The sequence below is a fragment of the Tamandua tetradactyla genome, chromosome 6, assembly GCF_023851605.1.
Source record: "Tamandua tetradactyla isolate mTamTet1 chromosome 6, mTamTet1.pri, whole genome shotgun sequence".
NCBI classification, from domain to species: domain Eukaryota; kingdom Metazoa; phylum Chordata; class Mammalia; order Pilosa; family Myrmecophagidae; genus Tamandua; species Tamandua tetradactyla.
In genome coordinates, this window is record NC_135332.1 from 28,502,242 (window position 1) to 28,516,759 (window position 14,518).

General features: G+C 39.0%; 1 pseudogene; it reads right to left on the reverse strand.

The window, feature by feature from the left end:
* The window catches only part of LOC143686611 (zinc finger CCCH domain-containing protein 14-like), a 34,426-nt pseudogene extending 20,215 nt beyond the window's left edge, over positions 1–14,211 (reverse strand).
* Positions 14,212–14,518: the final 307 nt, after the last annotated feature.

Consider the following 14,518-nt stretch of genomic DNA (forward strand, 5'->3'; position numbering starts at 1 on the left):
GGACATTTGCACACCAATGTTTATAGCAGCGTTATTTACAATTGCAAAGAGATGGAAACAGCCAAAATCTCCATCAACAGAAGAGTGGCTAAACAAACTGTGGTATATACATACGATGGAATATTATGCAGCTTTAAGACAAGATAAACTTATGAACCATGTAATAACATGGATGGACCTAGAGAATATTATGCTGAGTGAATCCAGCCAAAAACTAAAGGACAAATACTGTATGGTCCCACTGATGTGAACGGACATTCGAGAATAAACTTGAAATATGTCATTGGTAACAGAGTTCAGCAGGAGTTAGAAACAGGGTAAGACAATGGGTAATTGAAGCTGAAGGGATACAGACTGTGCAACAGGACTAGATACAAAAACTCAAAAATGGACAGCACAATAATACCTAATTGTAAAGTAATCATGTGAAAATACTGAATGAAGCTGCATCTGAGCTATAGGGTTTTTTTTTGTTTTTGTTTGCTTGTTGGTTTGTTTGTTGTTGTTGTTTTTTACTATTACTACTACTTTTATTTCTTTTCTTTATATTAACATTTTATATCTTTTTCTGTTGTGTTGCTAGTTCCTCTAAACCGATGCAAATGTACTAAGAAACAATGATCATGCATCTATGTGATGATGTTAAGAATTACTGAGTGCATATGTAGAATGGTATGATTTCTAAATGTTGTGTTAATTTCTTTTTTTTTTTCTTTCCTTAATAAAAAAATAAAAAAAATAAAAAATAAATAAAAAAAGTACTATTAATAACATTTAAATTTTTTTGTTTTCCAGTTGTTTGCAGTTATTACATAGAAAGACAATTGAAATAGACAGTATTATTGCTAAATTCACTCGACTCTAATAGTTTTGTAGATTCCTTAGAATTTATATGTACATAATCATGTTGTATGCAAATACAGGCTTACTTCTTCCCTCCCAATCTTGTTTTAAAATTTTTTATTAGAGAAATTGTAGGTTTATGAAAAGATCATGCAGGAAATACAGAGTTCTTATATACTCACTTCCATGTTTGACATTTTGCATTCGTGTAGTACCTTGTAACAATTGATGAGAGAATATTATTATAATTGTACTATCAACCATAATACATAATTTACATTAGGTTCACTGTGTTATTATTTAATTTTTATTACAGTAATATATATACCACCTAAAATTTCTTCCTTTTAACTCCATTCAGATGTGCAATTCAGTGGTGGCAATTGTATTCACAACATTGTGCTAATAACCCCACTATACAGTACCAAAACTTTCCCATCACCCTGAACAGGAACTCTGCACCAATTAAGAATTAACTCCCTCTTCCGTCCCCCTCCCCTGTCCCTGGTAAGCTGTATTCTAGTTTCTGACCTTATGAATTTTCTTGTTCTCATTATTTCATATCAGTGAAATCATACACTATTTGTCCTTTTGTGTATGGTTTTTTTCACTCAACATGATGTTTTCAAGGCTCATCCCTGTTATAGCAGGTATCGGGACGTCATTCTTTTTCACAGCTAAATAATCTTGTATACATATTTTGTTTATCTATTCATCTGTTGATGGACACTTGGGTTGCTTCCATCTTTTGGCAGTTGTGGATAATGCTGCTGTGAACATCTGTGTGAAAATATCTATTCAAGTCCCTGTTTTCAATTTTTTTTGGGTTTATACCTAGAAGTGGAATTACTAGGTTCATATGGTGATTGTATACTTAACTTTCTGAGGAGCTGCCAAACTGTCACCCACAGCAGCTGCACCATTTTACATTCCCACCAACAATAAATGAGTATTCCTGTTTCTCCACATCCTCTCCAACACTGATTATTTTTTAATGGTAGCCATTTTAGTGGGTGCGAAATGGTATCTCATTGTGGTTTTGATTTGCATTTCCCTAATGGCTAATGATGTTGATCACTTTTCATGTGCTTTTTGGGCATTTGTATATCTTCTTTGGAGAAATGTCTATTCAAGTTTTTTGCTCATTTTTAAATTGGGTTGTTTGTCTTTTTGTTGTTGAGTTGTAGGATTTCCTTATAAATTCTGAATATTAAACCCTTATCAGATATGTGGTTTCCAAATATTTTCTCTCATTCTATAGGTTATCTTTTTACTTTCATGATGAAGTCCTTTGATGCACAAAAGTTTTTAATTTTGTTAAAGTCACATTGACTTATGATTTCTTTTGTTGCTCATACTTTTGGGTAGAGTCCAAGAAACCACTGCCTAACATAAGGTCCTGAAGATGCTTCCCTATATTTTCCTCTGGGAGTTTTATAGTTCTGGTTTGTATATTTAGGTCTTTGACTCATTTTGTGTTAATTTTTGTATATGGTATGAAGTAGGGGTCTAACTTCATTCTTTTGAGTGTAGATATCCAGTTTTCCCAGCACAATTTGTTGAAGTGACCTGACCATTCTTCCCCATTTGGGTGGACTTGGTATCCTTGTCAAAAATCAGTTGGTTGTAGATGTGAGAGTCTATTTTTGAACTCTCAATTCAATTCCACTGGTCTACAATTTTGTCTTTGCGCCAGGACCATGCTGTTTTGACCACTGTAACTTTGTAGTAAGTTTTTGGTTTTTTTTTTTTTTAACATGGGCAGGCACCGGGAATCGAACCCAGGACCTCTGGCATGGCAGGCGAGAACTCTGCCTGCTGAGCCACCGTGGCCCACCCTGTAGTAAGTTTTAACATTGGAAAGTGTGAGTCTTCCAATTTCATTCTTCTTTTTTTTAAGATGGTTTTGTCAATTCAGGGCCCCTTACTCTTCCGTATAATTTTTTTAGACCCAATCTACATAATTTTATTGACCCATCAAATTAGCAAGGAAATAAATTAAAATCCTGCTGAAAAATAATAAATTACTTTTTTTAAAGTGACAGTGCAAGATAATTTATTAATTTCACCCTAACATTTTCTCTTTTTTTAATTAGAGAAGTTGTAAATTTATACAAAAATCATGCGAAAAATATAGAGTTCCTATATACTTCCCCCAATTATTAACATCTTGCATTAGTGTGTTTTTTTTACAACTTGTGAAAGAATGACTATAGACAATGGTTTACACTGAGGTTCCCTGTTATGTTGCACACTCCTAAATTAAAAAAAATAATTTATTCTGGTAACATATATACAACCGAAAGTTTCCCTTTTAACTAAATTCAAATATATAATTCAGTGCTGTTAATTATGTGCCCAACGTTATGCTACCATCACCACTATCCATTCCTTCTAACCAATATACTGGTAACTGAGTCAAAGATTTCTTCCTGTATTCGTTTTCTGTCACTTCCCTTTCATTAACATTTTTTAAACTTTTTTTATTGTATAGTATAACATATAAACAAAGCAAAGAAACAAAAAACCAATAGTTTTCAAAGCAGCACTCTTCAAAAAGTGGTTACAGGACAGATCCCAGAGTTTGTCATGGGCTACCATATGATCCTCTTAGATTTTTCCTTCTAGCTGCTTCATAATAAAGGAGGTTAGGTGGCTTAAATACTTTTTCTATCATCACAATCAATTTTTTTCCTTCTTTTTTTGTGAACAATAACACATATACAAAAAAGCTATGAATTTCCAAACACAGCACCACAATTAGTAGTAGAACATATTTCAGACTTTGACATGGGTTGCAATTTCACAATTTTAGGTTTTTACTTCTAGCTGCTCTAAAATACTGGAGACTAAAAGAGATACCAATTTAATGATTCAACATTCATATTCATTTGCTAAGTCCTATCTTCTATGTATAATTCCACCATCACCTTTGATCTTTCCATACCTCTCATTGTAGTTGTTTGGGCTATGGCAATTCTAAATTTTTGATATTGGAAGGGTCTGTCACTAATATGGGGTAGGGAGATGGAACTATCTGATGTTCTGGAGAGGCTGGGCTAGGTTTCGGGACATATCTGGACTAGGGACCCATCTGGAAGTTGTAGGTTTCTTGGCAAGTTACTCTAGTGCCTGGAACCCTTGAGAATCTTATGAATTGACCTAGGTGTTCTTTAGGATTGGCTGGAATGGTCCTGGTTGGGGGTTGGCAGGTTATGATAGGTAGCAAGGTCTACCTGAAACTTGTGTAAGAGCAACCTCCAAAGTAACCTCTCGACTCTATTTGAACTCTGTCTGCCACTGATAATTTATCAGTTACACTTCTTTTCCCTCATTTGTTCAGGATGTAATTGTTGATTCCACGGTGCCAGGTCTGGATTCATCCCTGGAGTCCTCTCCCACATTGCCAGGGAGACTTTCACCTCTGGATGTCATGTCCCACGTAGCGGGAAGGACAATGATTTCACTTGCAGAGTTGGGCTTAGAGAGACTGAGGCCATATCTGAGCAACAACAGAGGTCCTCCAGAAGTAACTCTTAGGTATGCCTACAGGTAGTCTAAACTTCTCCGCTACCTACATAAGCTTCGCAAGAGTAACCCTCATGATCGAGGCCATGGCCTATTGATTTGGGTGCCCTTAAAGTTTGACACAGTATCAGGAGATTCCCTGTTTAATAGTTCCATAGTCTTTCTCCCCTCCCTCAGGCGCCTTTGCCAATACTTTTTGATTATCTGGTTAATATACTGTAGGTTGTGTGCAGGCATTACAATAATCTATACAGGATTAAAGGACCTCTTTCTCATTCTGTGCTCTCTGTGTTTCAGTTGTTCAAATGAGCTCTATAGATAGCCTGAATTAGATTATGCACTTCAGAAAATTTCAGTTCTAGACCAAATAAACCTTTTTTCCATTGGTCTCAAAGAGTATGTATGGTTCTAAAATAAAGACACTGTCTTCTTTATCCCTATGTTCTGAATTACTTTAACCCCAACCTGTTCGGCTTCGTTCTCATCTCTAAATATCAAGTTAAAAATATAAAACAGCCTCTCAAAATCCAGAAATAATAATCACCACTCCAGACTTAATGTGTCTGCTCTAAAAGCTTACAATCTAGACCCCTGTTTTCCAAACGTGACCATACCATTTTTGTTTTTTGTTTCTGGCTTATTTTGTCTCACCAAATGTCCCTCATGTTCATTCAAATCATGGCATGCCGCATGACTTTGCTCCTTTTTGTAGTAGCACAACCTTCATTCATGAGTATACACCATCGTTCGCCAATCTACTTCTCCATCAGTGCATCCTTCGGCCACCTGCATTCATCGGGCATCGTGTAGAGGGTCCAAAGTCCACAGTCCATCAACATTCTCAATTTTAGATAATTTTGTTGTTCCCAAGAGACAGAAAACCAATAAACACACCCCCCAAATAGGAGATCTAAACCTCCTCTTAACTCTTGTCCCTCACCCTTATAAATTTGATGTTTGGATTTTCCATTTCTGCAAAGAAGGCTGTTAGAATTTTGAGTGGGGTTTTGTTGAATCTCCCTTCCCAATAATGATGCCTTTAAATTCTTTTTATTTCCTTACTGAGTTAGCTAGGACAATATTGAATAGAAGAAACGAGAGTGGACATTCTTGTATGTTCCCAGTATGGGGAGAATGCTCAATATTTCACATTAAATGTATCAACTATAGGTTTTTCTGAGACACTTTTTTTTTAATAAATTAAGGACATTCAATTATAATTTCCTGAGAGTTTTTTAAAAAATCATATATGACTAAGTTTTATCATTTGCTTTTCTTGCATCTATTGAAATAGTTGTTAGGTTTTTCTACTTTATTTTATTAATGTGATTAATTGCATTGATTGATTTTGGAATGTTAAACCAACTTTGCACTGCTGGACTAAATCTCCTTGGGTCATTATGAGTTACCTTTTAAATATATTACTGAATTTGATTTAGTGATTTTTTTTTAATGCAAGGTTTTGTGTAGAGATATTCACCTGTAAGTTTTCTTTCTAATGATACTTTTGCCAAGTTTTGGAATCAGGGTGATCAAAGTTTCTTAAAATGAGTTGGGAAATGTTCTTGCTCTCTAGTCTCTGAGTTTATGTAAGGGGGCATTATTTCTTCCTTCAGGGTTTGGAAGCATTCCCTAGTGAAGCCATCTTGGCCTAAAGTTTTCTTATTGGCAAAGTTGTGTTTTTTTTATTGTAAACAACAAACAAACATACAAACATTCTTGCCATGCTTACAATCAATGACTCACAATATCATCACATAGTTATGTATTCATCACCATGATCATTTTTTGAACATTTGCATCTCTCCAGCAAAAGAATTAAAAAAAAAAAAAAGAAAAACAGCATACATGAGAGGGAGAGGTAAGCGGTAACCTTACCCCTCCCTCTCACTGACCACTAGTATTTCAATCTACTCAATTTATTTTAACTTTTGTTCTCCTATTATTGATTTATTTTTTACCCATACTTTTTATTCATCTGTCCATAACATAGATAAAAGGAGCATCAGGCACAAGGCTTTCACAATCACACAGACACAATGCAAAAGCTGTATCATCATACGATCATATTCAAGAAACATGGCTACTGGAACACAGCTCTTCAGTTTCAGATACTTTCCTTCACCCACTCCCAATACACCATAAACTAAAAAAGGATATCTATATAATGCATGAGAATAACCTCCAGGATAACCTCTTGACTCTGTTTGGAATCTCTCAGCCACTGACACTATTTATCTCATTTCTCTCTTCCCCCTTTTGTGGCAAAGCATTAAATTAAGAACTAAGAAATCAATTTCTTAACAGATATAGGCCCATTGTGTAAATTGTGTGTGTTTTTTTAAAGGCATTTGTCTGTGTTACCTAAAAATTTCAATTTTATTGACATGAAGTTGTTCATAATGTTCTCTTAATATAATTTGACATCTATAGGACCTGTAATAATTGCTTCCTTTTTTTATTCCTAATATTGGTTATTTGTGATTTCTCTGAACCTTTCTGTTTTCCTTGATCTTTCTTACTAGATTTTTTTAAAAAAATCAATTTTAGTGATCTTTTCAAAAAGCCAATTTTTTGTTGCATCGGTTTTCTTTATTGTATATTTGTCTTCTATTTCACTCTTATCTTTATCATTTCCTGCATTCTACTTTTAGGGGGCTTAATTTGCTGTCCTTTTTCTAGCTTCAATGCTTAGATCATTAATTTTCATCCTTTCCTCTTTTCTGATATATGAATTTAAGGCTACAAATTTTACTTTGAGCATGGTGTTTTGCTGCATCCCATTATCACTTAGTTCAAAATATTTTCTACTTTCCATTGGGATTTTTATTTGACCTCGTGTTAGTTAGAGGTTTGTTACTTAATTTCAAAACTTTTGCTGGGGTGGAGGGGTAGGTTCTAGTAATCTTTTAATTCTTTCTTTCTAGCTTAGCTCTGAGTCCAGAGAACCCACTGTGCATGGTCAGTATCCTGACATTTGTTAAGGCTTGCTTTATGCCCCAGCATGTGGTCAATTTAGGTGAGTGTTGAAATTGTTACTTGAGAAGAATAGCCTTCTGTAGTTTTGGTTATAGTGTTCTATAAATGTCAGTTAGGGAAATTTGTTAACTGTGCTGTTCAAATCCTCTGTTTCTCTACTGGTTTTCAAAATCTACTTGTTCTATTAGTTACTAAGAGAGATGTATTAAAGCTCTCCAGTGGCGATTGGGCATTTGTCTATTTTTCCTTTGATACTGTCAGGTTTTGCTTCATCTATTTTGAGGCTTTATAAATTTAGGACTGTTATATATCTTGCTGTTAGAGTGACCCTTTTATCACTGTGAGATGCCACTCTTTGTTTTTAGTCCCATTTCTTGCCATAAAGTTTGCTTGGCCCAATATTAGTATAGCTGCGCCGGTTTATTTTGGTTTGTATGTGATGCCTTTTTTTCATCTTTTAATTTTAACCTTTCTATGTCAGATTTAAGATGCGTCTTTTGTAAACAGCATATACTTGGATTATTTAATACAGTCTGACCACCATTTTCTTTTAACTGGGGTATTTTACTCATTTATATATTTTTTAACTTTTTATTTTGAAATAACTTCAAACTTACAGCCACTTGCAGAAATAATACAAACCCCATGCAGAGAAATCCAACATACCTCCTCTCCCAGGCCAATACTCAGCTCCACCAACTGTAACATTTTGCCCCCTTTGTTGCATCACTCTCCTCCTCCTCTCTCTCTCTTCTGAACATCTGAGAGCAGGTTACACATATCATTCTCCTTAAACGCATAATACTTCCATGTAGGGTTCTTACAAACTAGGATACTCATTTTTGTAATCACCTGAAGTACAGTTATCAAGTTCTAGAAATTTAACATTACAGATATAAAGCTTATATTCTATATTCCAATTTTCTTCTTAGGTCCCAACAACATCCTTTTGAGACTTTCTCCTCCATTCTTAGATCCCATCCAGTATTACGTATTGCACTTAATTGTCATTCTCTATCTATCTGTCTTTCCTTCTTTCTCTCTTTCTTTTTACATTGTGAGAGCATTCTTTTTTCTTTCTTTTTAAATTGTAGAAACAGACATACAACATAAATCTTCCCATCCCAACCCCTCCCCAACCCCCACTCCCTGGGATAATCACATTCACGCTGTTCCAATACCTTCACCACCATCCCTTCCTATGACTTTCCCTTCACCACAAACCAGAAACCTTACCCTCATGTAGCCATAGCCCCTGTCTCCACCCCTGATAGCCTGTGCTCTACTTTCTGTCTCTATGAGTTTGCATATTCTCTGATATTTTCTTTATCATTACCATGGGTCTTAAATTTAACATCCTAAATCCATAACAATCTCCTTTGTTTTGATACCAATTTAACTCCAATAGAATACACAAACGATGCTCCCACATCCCTTCATCCCCCCCACCTTTATGTAGCTCTTGTTGCATATTACATCTTTACATTATGAGCCCCAAACCAGGAATTTATCATCACATTTTATGCATTTGCCTGCAAGAGGTAAAACATAGGGCTACAAATAAAAACTGTAATTGTGCGGGCATTTATATTCATTCATGTCATTATCTTTCCCAGGGATCGTCATTTCTTCACTCAATTTTCTAGAACCCTTTCCTCCCAACCTGCAGAACGCCTTTAAGCATTTCTTGTGGACCAGTGTAGTCACGATGAAGTCTCTCAATTTTTGTTATCTGGGAATGTCTTAATTTCTCCCTCAGTTTTTTGGGGGGAGGGAGATGCATGGTTTGGGTTTTTTGGGGACACGGTCCAGGTGCTTCCTCATTTTTAAAAGATGCCTTTATTGGATCCAGAATTCTTGGTTGGCAATTTTTTGCTTTCAGCACTTTAATATGTTTTCCCACTGCTTTCTTATCTCCATGGTTTCCAATGAAAGATCAGCACTTAATCTTATTGGGGCTCCCTTGTATGTGACACGTTGCTTCTCTCTTGTGACTTTCAAAATTCTCTCTATCTTTGGCATTAACATTTGGACTATAATGACGTGGTGTGGGTCTGTTTGGGTTCATGCTTTGGCGTTTGTTGAGCATCTTGGATCAGTACATTCATGTCTTTCATTAAAAATGGGAAATTTTTAGCCATCATGTCTTTGAATATTTTCTCTGCCCTCTTTTCTCTTTCTTTCCCTTCTGGGACTCCCACAATGTGTATTTTGGGATGTTTGATGGTGTCCCACAGGTTCCTCAGGCTCTGTTCACTTTTCTTCAATCTTTCCTCTTTCTGCTGCTCAGGCTGGTGATTTCAATTGTCTTATCTTCAAGTTTTGACTTTTTCTTCTGCCAACTCCAGTCTCCTATTGAGTCCCTCTAGGGAATTTTCAGTTTCTGTTGCTGTGGTCTTCAGCTCTGTTTGGTTTCTTTTCATAATTTCCATCTCTCCATTGATATTCTCTTTGTGTTCATGTATCATTTTCCAGATTTCCTTTAGTGTTTGTCCTTGGTTTTCTTTAGTTGTTTAAGCATATTTAGGACAATAAAAAAAAATCTTTGTCTAGTATGTCCCAGGTCTAGGGGTTTCTAATGCATTACTTTTCTCCTTTTCCCAGGTCATTGCCTCCTGTTTCTTTGTATGTTTTGTAGTTTTTTGTTGAAACATGGGCATTTTTATATTTTAGTGTTTTATCCCTGGAGTTTAGATTCTGAAGTGTCTGTTCCTTAAGCCTGTATTCAGCTAGTGTTAGACAGAGCTTTCCTTGAATATCAGGAAAAGACAGAGAGAGTGAGAGCAAGAGCGAGAGAGAGAGAGAGAGAGGAAGAAGGAGAAGAAGAGGGAAACAACATAAACACCTTTTCTAGTCTTCGAGGACTGACGGGTGTCAGCGCCCTCCTTCAGGAATTAGCCACGTGGTGAGTTGAGAGAGAAGTTCCAGGCCAAAGTGAAGGGCCTCCCTGTCCCTTTCTGCAGATCCCTCTTCAGTTGGGCATGCACGTGTGGTCCTGGGTGCTCCTCCGTTTGCACTGACAGAAATGTCCCCTCTTCCCTAGGAAACAGTCTCCACATGCTTCCAGTTTTAGTTTGTATGTATGTCCTTGTTTTAGTTTGCAAAGGCTGCCAGAATGCGACATACCAGAAATGAAACAGCCTTGAAAAAGGGAATTTATTAAGTTGCAAGTTTACACTTCTAAAGCTGAGAAAATGCCTAAATTAAGGCAACCAGAGAAAAATACCTCAACTCCAAAGAAAGGGCCGATGAAGGTCAGGGTTTCTGTATCAGCTGCGAAGGCGCATGGCGACGTCTGCTAGCTTTCTCTCCTCATTTCATAAGGCTTCCCCAGGGGAGGGGGTTTCCTTCAGCATCTCCAAAGGTCTCTGGCTGTGTGGGCTCTAAAGTCTTTTCCAAAATGTTTCCCTCTTAAAGGACCCGGGTAAGTAACCCCACCTTGAATGGGTGGAGACATATCTCCATGGAAACTGTCTAATCAAAAGTTACCATTTTCAACTGGGTGGGCCACAGCTCCATGGAAACAATAAAAAAGATCCCACCCGGCAATATTGAACGAGGATTAAAGGACATGGTTTTTCTGGGATGCATAATAGCTTCAAACTGACACAACCCTACAGCCAGAGTCCCTTGCCCCAGGGAGCATGGCTTGAGTGCTCTCCCACAATCTTCTGTAGGAGAGTCCTCTGAGCTGCCTTCTACATGCAGGGCAAGTTCTGGGACCGTGAGTTCCCAGGCCACCAGCAGACAGATTAGGGTCAGACATATGCACTCCTCGTACATGCAGAGGGGGATTCTGCATCCTCTGGAACCAGGACGAGGAATGCACACTGGAGGTACTGGTTGACTCCAGGCTGAGACAGTGAAGGGTTCAGGAAGAGCCAGCCAGGGCTCCACAGAATCCTGCCACTTTCATTTGTTTATTTATTTTGGCTCAAATGTTTTAATATAATTTAGCTTTTCCTTAAATGGTCTTTTCATAGTCAAAACAAGACAAAGAAAACCCAGCCAATGTTAAAACCACTTTACAAACTTACGAACTTGAAAAACCAGACAGTCAAATAGGTGTTAACTTCTGTGGTGGTTTGAATCTGTGGTGGACCCCAGAAAAGCCATGTCCTTTAATCCTCATTCAGTTGCTGGGTGGGAACATTTTGATTGTTTCCATGGAGATGCGACCCACCGAATTGTGGGTGGTAAGTTTTGATTAGATGATTTCCATGGAGGTGTGTCTCTACCCGTTGAAGGTGGAGTTGCTTACTGGAATCCTTTAAAAGAGGAAACATTTTGGAGAGTCCTTTTCGTAGAACCACAAGTAAGCCAGCAGATGCCGCCATGTTCACCATGTGCCTTCTCACTTAAGAGAGAGACCCTGAACTCATTGTCATTCTTGAACCAAGGTATCTTTCCCTGCATGCCTTAGATTGGACATGTCTATAGACTTGTTGTAATTAAGACATTTTCTTGGCCTTAGAACTGTAAACTAGCAACTTATTAAATTCCCCTTTCTGAAAGCCATTCTGTTTCTGGTATATTGCATTCCGGCAGCTAGCAAACTAGAACAACTTCATTTTGTGACAGCAACATATTGCAAGTTTTAAAGATTTGAACAAGTTCTGTAGATGACCTTTCATCAGTAGACTGAGACTTTCAAATCCATGATCTTCTGCCAGGTGGGAGTAGGTACCACTCACTGGTTTGGGGTCAAATCCATTTCATGGCATGTTGTGGTGGCACCATAATGGTGGGATGGTAAAATGTACAGCCGGGTCTTATACACCAAGTGTAAAATCTACAGCGTTTTAGATGATAGAAGGGACATTCCCTTTTCTCACAAGCAGGGAAGTAACGGCAGAGCTGACTACTAGAAGGTGATACTGGTGTTGTCACTGCTGGTTTTGGAGGCATGAGTGAAGGGACAATCTGGCTTCATACACTTGGCATCATGTTTACAATTTGGATGAACAAACAAACATTTCTCAGCAAATTTACAGCAGAAAAGGCTTTGCAAGGTGAAATAGGATGACGGTGAGCACACTCGTCACCATTTTTACAGGCAGGCCAGTACTTGCAGCACTCCAAAGGTTTTTCTGGTTTTTGTGCCACACTTAATTCACTCATCTCAGCATTAGGAAAGCTACCTTCTGGGTGCCCACGCTGCCTGCTCACCAACTGCAGCTGCCGTGGGCGGAGGTTCGAGTCCAACCTGTCTAAACTTCGAGTCCCTTGTTTGAGGCAGTGGTTTGGTTTACGGGTTTAATGCCTTCAAAGCACATGTGCTCCTCTGGACCTGACATGTGTCCTGGGGGCCTGGGGACACCATCCAGCGACACTATAAACTCGGGAACTGCAGGTTTATCTGGTTGCACAAGACCTCGCGTCTGTGGAAGGGGTCCTGATAGTGCCCGAGGGCTATCTGCAGTCTTCCACCCGACTCTTGATTTGGTGCCACTACTATTTCCTCAGTCACCTTTGGCTTCTTCAGAGTAAATGGCCTTGTGTCTGCACGGACCGTGGCTTCCGTGTCGCAGGTACCCTGATGGTCTGCGGGGCGGGCGCCACTGCAGTGGGGAAAACCATAGTCTCTGCTGAGCCCCTTGACTTTTTTCTCTGTTTTCTCCTTTGGTTTCCTTGTCGATAATGGGGGGGATTTATTCTGGGGTCGTTTTGCCCCTGGACCACTTCTACCAGCAATTCTTCTCGAGAAGTTCGAGTTCTGGGAACAACAGGAAATGTCTGTTTCTGTGGGACTGGAGAATGATTTTTTTTTTCTCACAGATTCTTGAGTTTCAGAGATGGCCTTCAAAGTTAGATTCTTGTTATCTTGCTTAGAAAGTGGAAGTGGAGGTCTTCTTTCAGGTTTTGCTGGCACTGACACTGCTAGGAATGCTTCCTGTCCGAGAAACATAATCATCATCTTCTTTCTCTTCTTTTGCATCATAATCGATTTTTATTTATTTATTTATTTTTTACTTGAGTAACTGAACTTACCACAGGCAACTTTCTCTTCTGAAAGTTTTCTTCCTCGAGATTCTTTTTTTTTTTTTTCCTCTGAGTCGTCTCTGAAGAAGGGACTGTTCGTCTCCTCTAAGCTGTCAGGCACCTCTGGTTCACACACGCGTCCTGTCTCACGTGTCCGGCTGTTCGGCGCACCGAGTTGTCGGAAGCCGGAAGGCGGTTTTGCTGTTGAAATCGCCGTCTGCAGCGGTGTCTTGCCTTACACGTGGCCTATACATTTCAATAGAAGGGTGAGAGGAACCATATGTAAGTGTCACTGTAGGTTTTTTCTGAGATAAGGGATTCTCCTGCACAAAATGGGGTCTTCATCAATGAGATCATCTGATTTGGCTTAATAGCAATCCCACCCTCAGAGGGTGCTGCCTCCCTCAGAGGTTTCACTGTTGGCATCGATCCGGTTGCAGCGCCGTCATCATAAGCCTGTCTAACGTTAGTGATTTTCTGCTCCTGTGAACTTGTGGAAACCCTGGAGTCCCTTTTCTCAGGTCTGGTGCTTGTAACTGCGAGAGGTGGCACCATAGCTTCGTGTCTTCTCCCTTCTTCCTTACCCACGTTGCTCTTGTTGGAAGGCACGTTACTGTCAAAGATGGTGGTATCAGAAAACTTTAGACTAGAGGGTTCTGTTGTAGCAGAGCGAAGTTTGTCTAATTCACCATGAAGCCATATGGTGACTCAAATTGTGTTGTTCCCTAGAAATAGGGACAGGTCCGATGTCGTTTGGTCCTGACTTTTCTTCTTGGCCACCATCGCCATAATGTAGTCAGTAGGTTCTTCATCAACATAAGTTCCTAATTCTTGCAATTTCCCCTTAACGGCTCTCCTGGTCTTGCGGCTGGTCTCCATTGCCCCTGAGCTGGCGGGGGGGGGGGGGCCCTTTCTTTTACCTGGAGCCCTGCACCCACTCCTGCCCCCACAGCCCAGCCACCACCTCTGCCACCCCCCCCCCCCCCCGTCCTGCCTGCTATTACCTGTAAGTAGCCTTTATCTTGGTTTGGTGCTCACCCTGTTGCTGCAATCCTTTAACTCTTTTTAGAAAGATGTTTCTGCCAGTTTTTGCTGTTGCTCAGAGCTTCTGTCGGGGGATGGAGCCCTGAACCATCTTACTCTGCTGTCTTCCACTTGCATTTCACATGGAAACACTGATATAGTT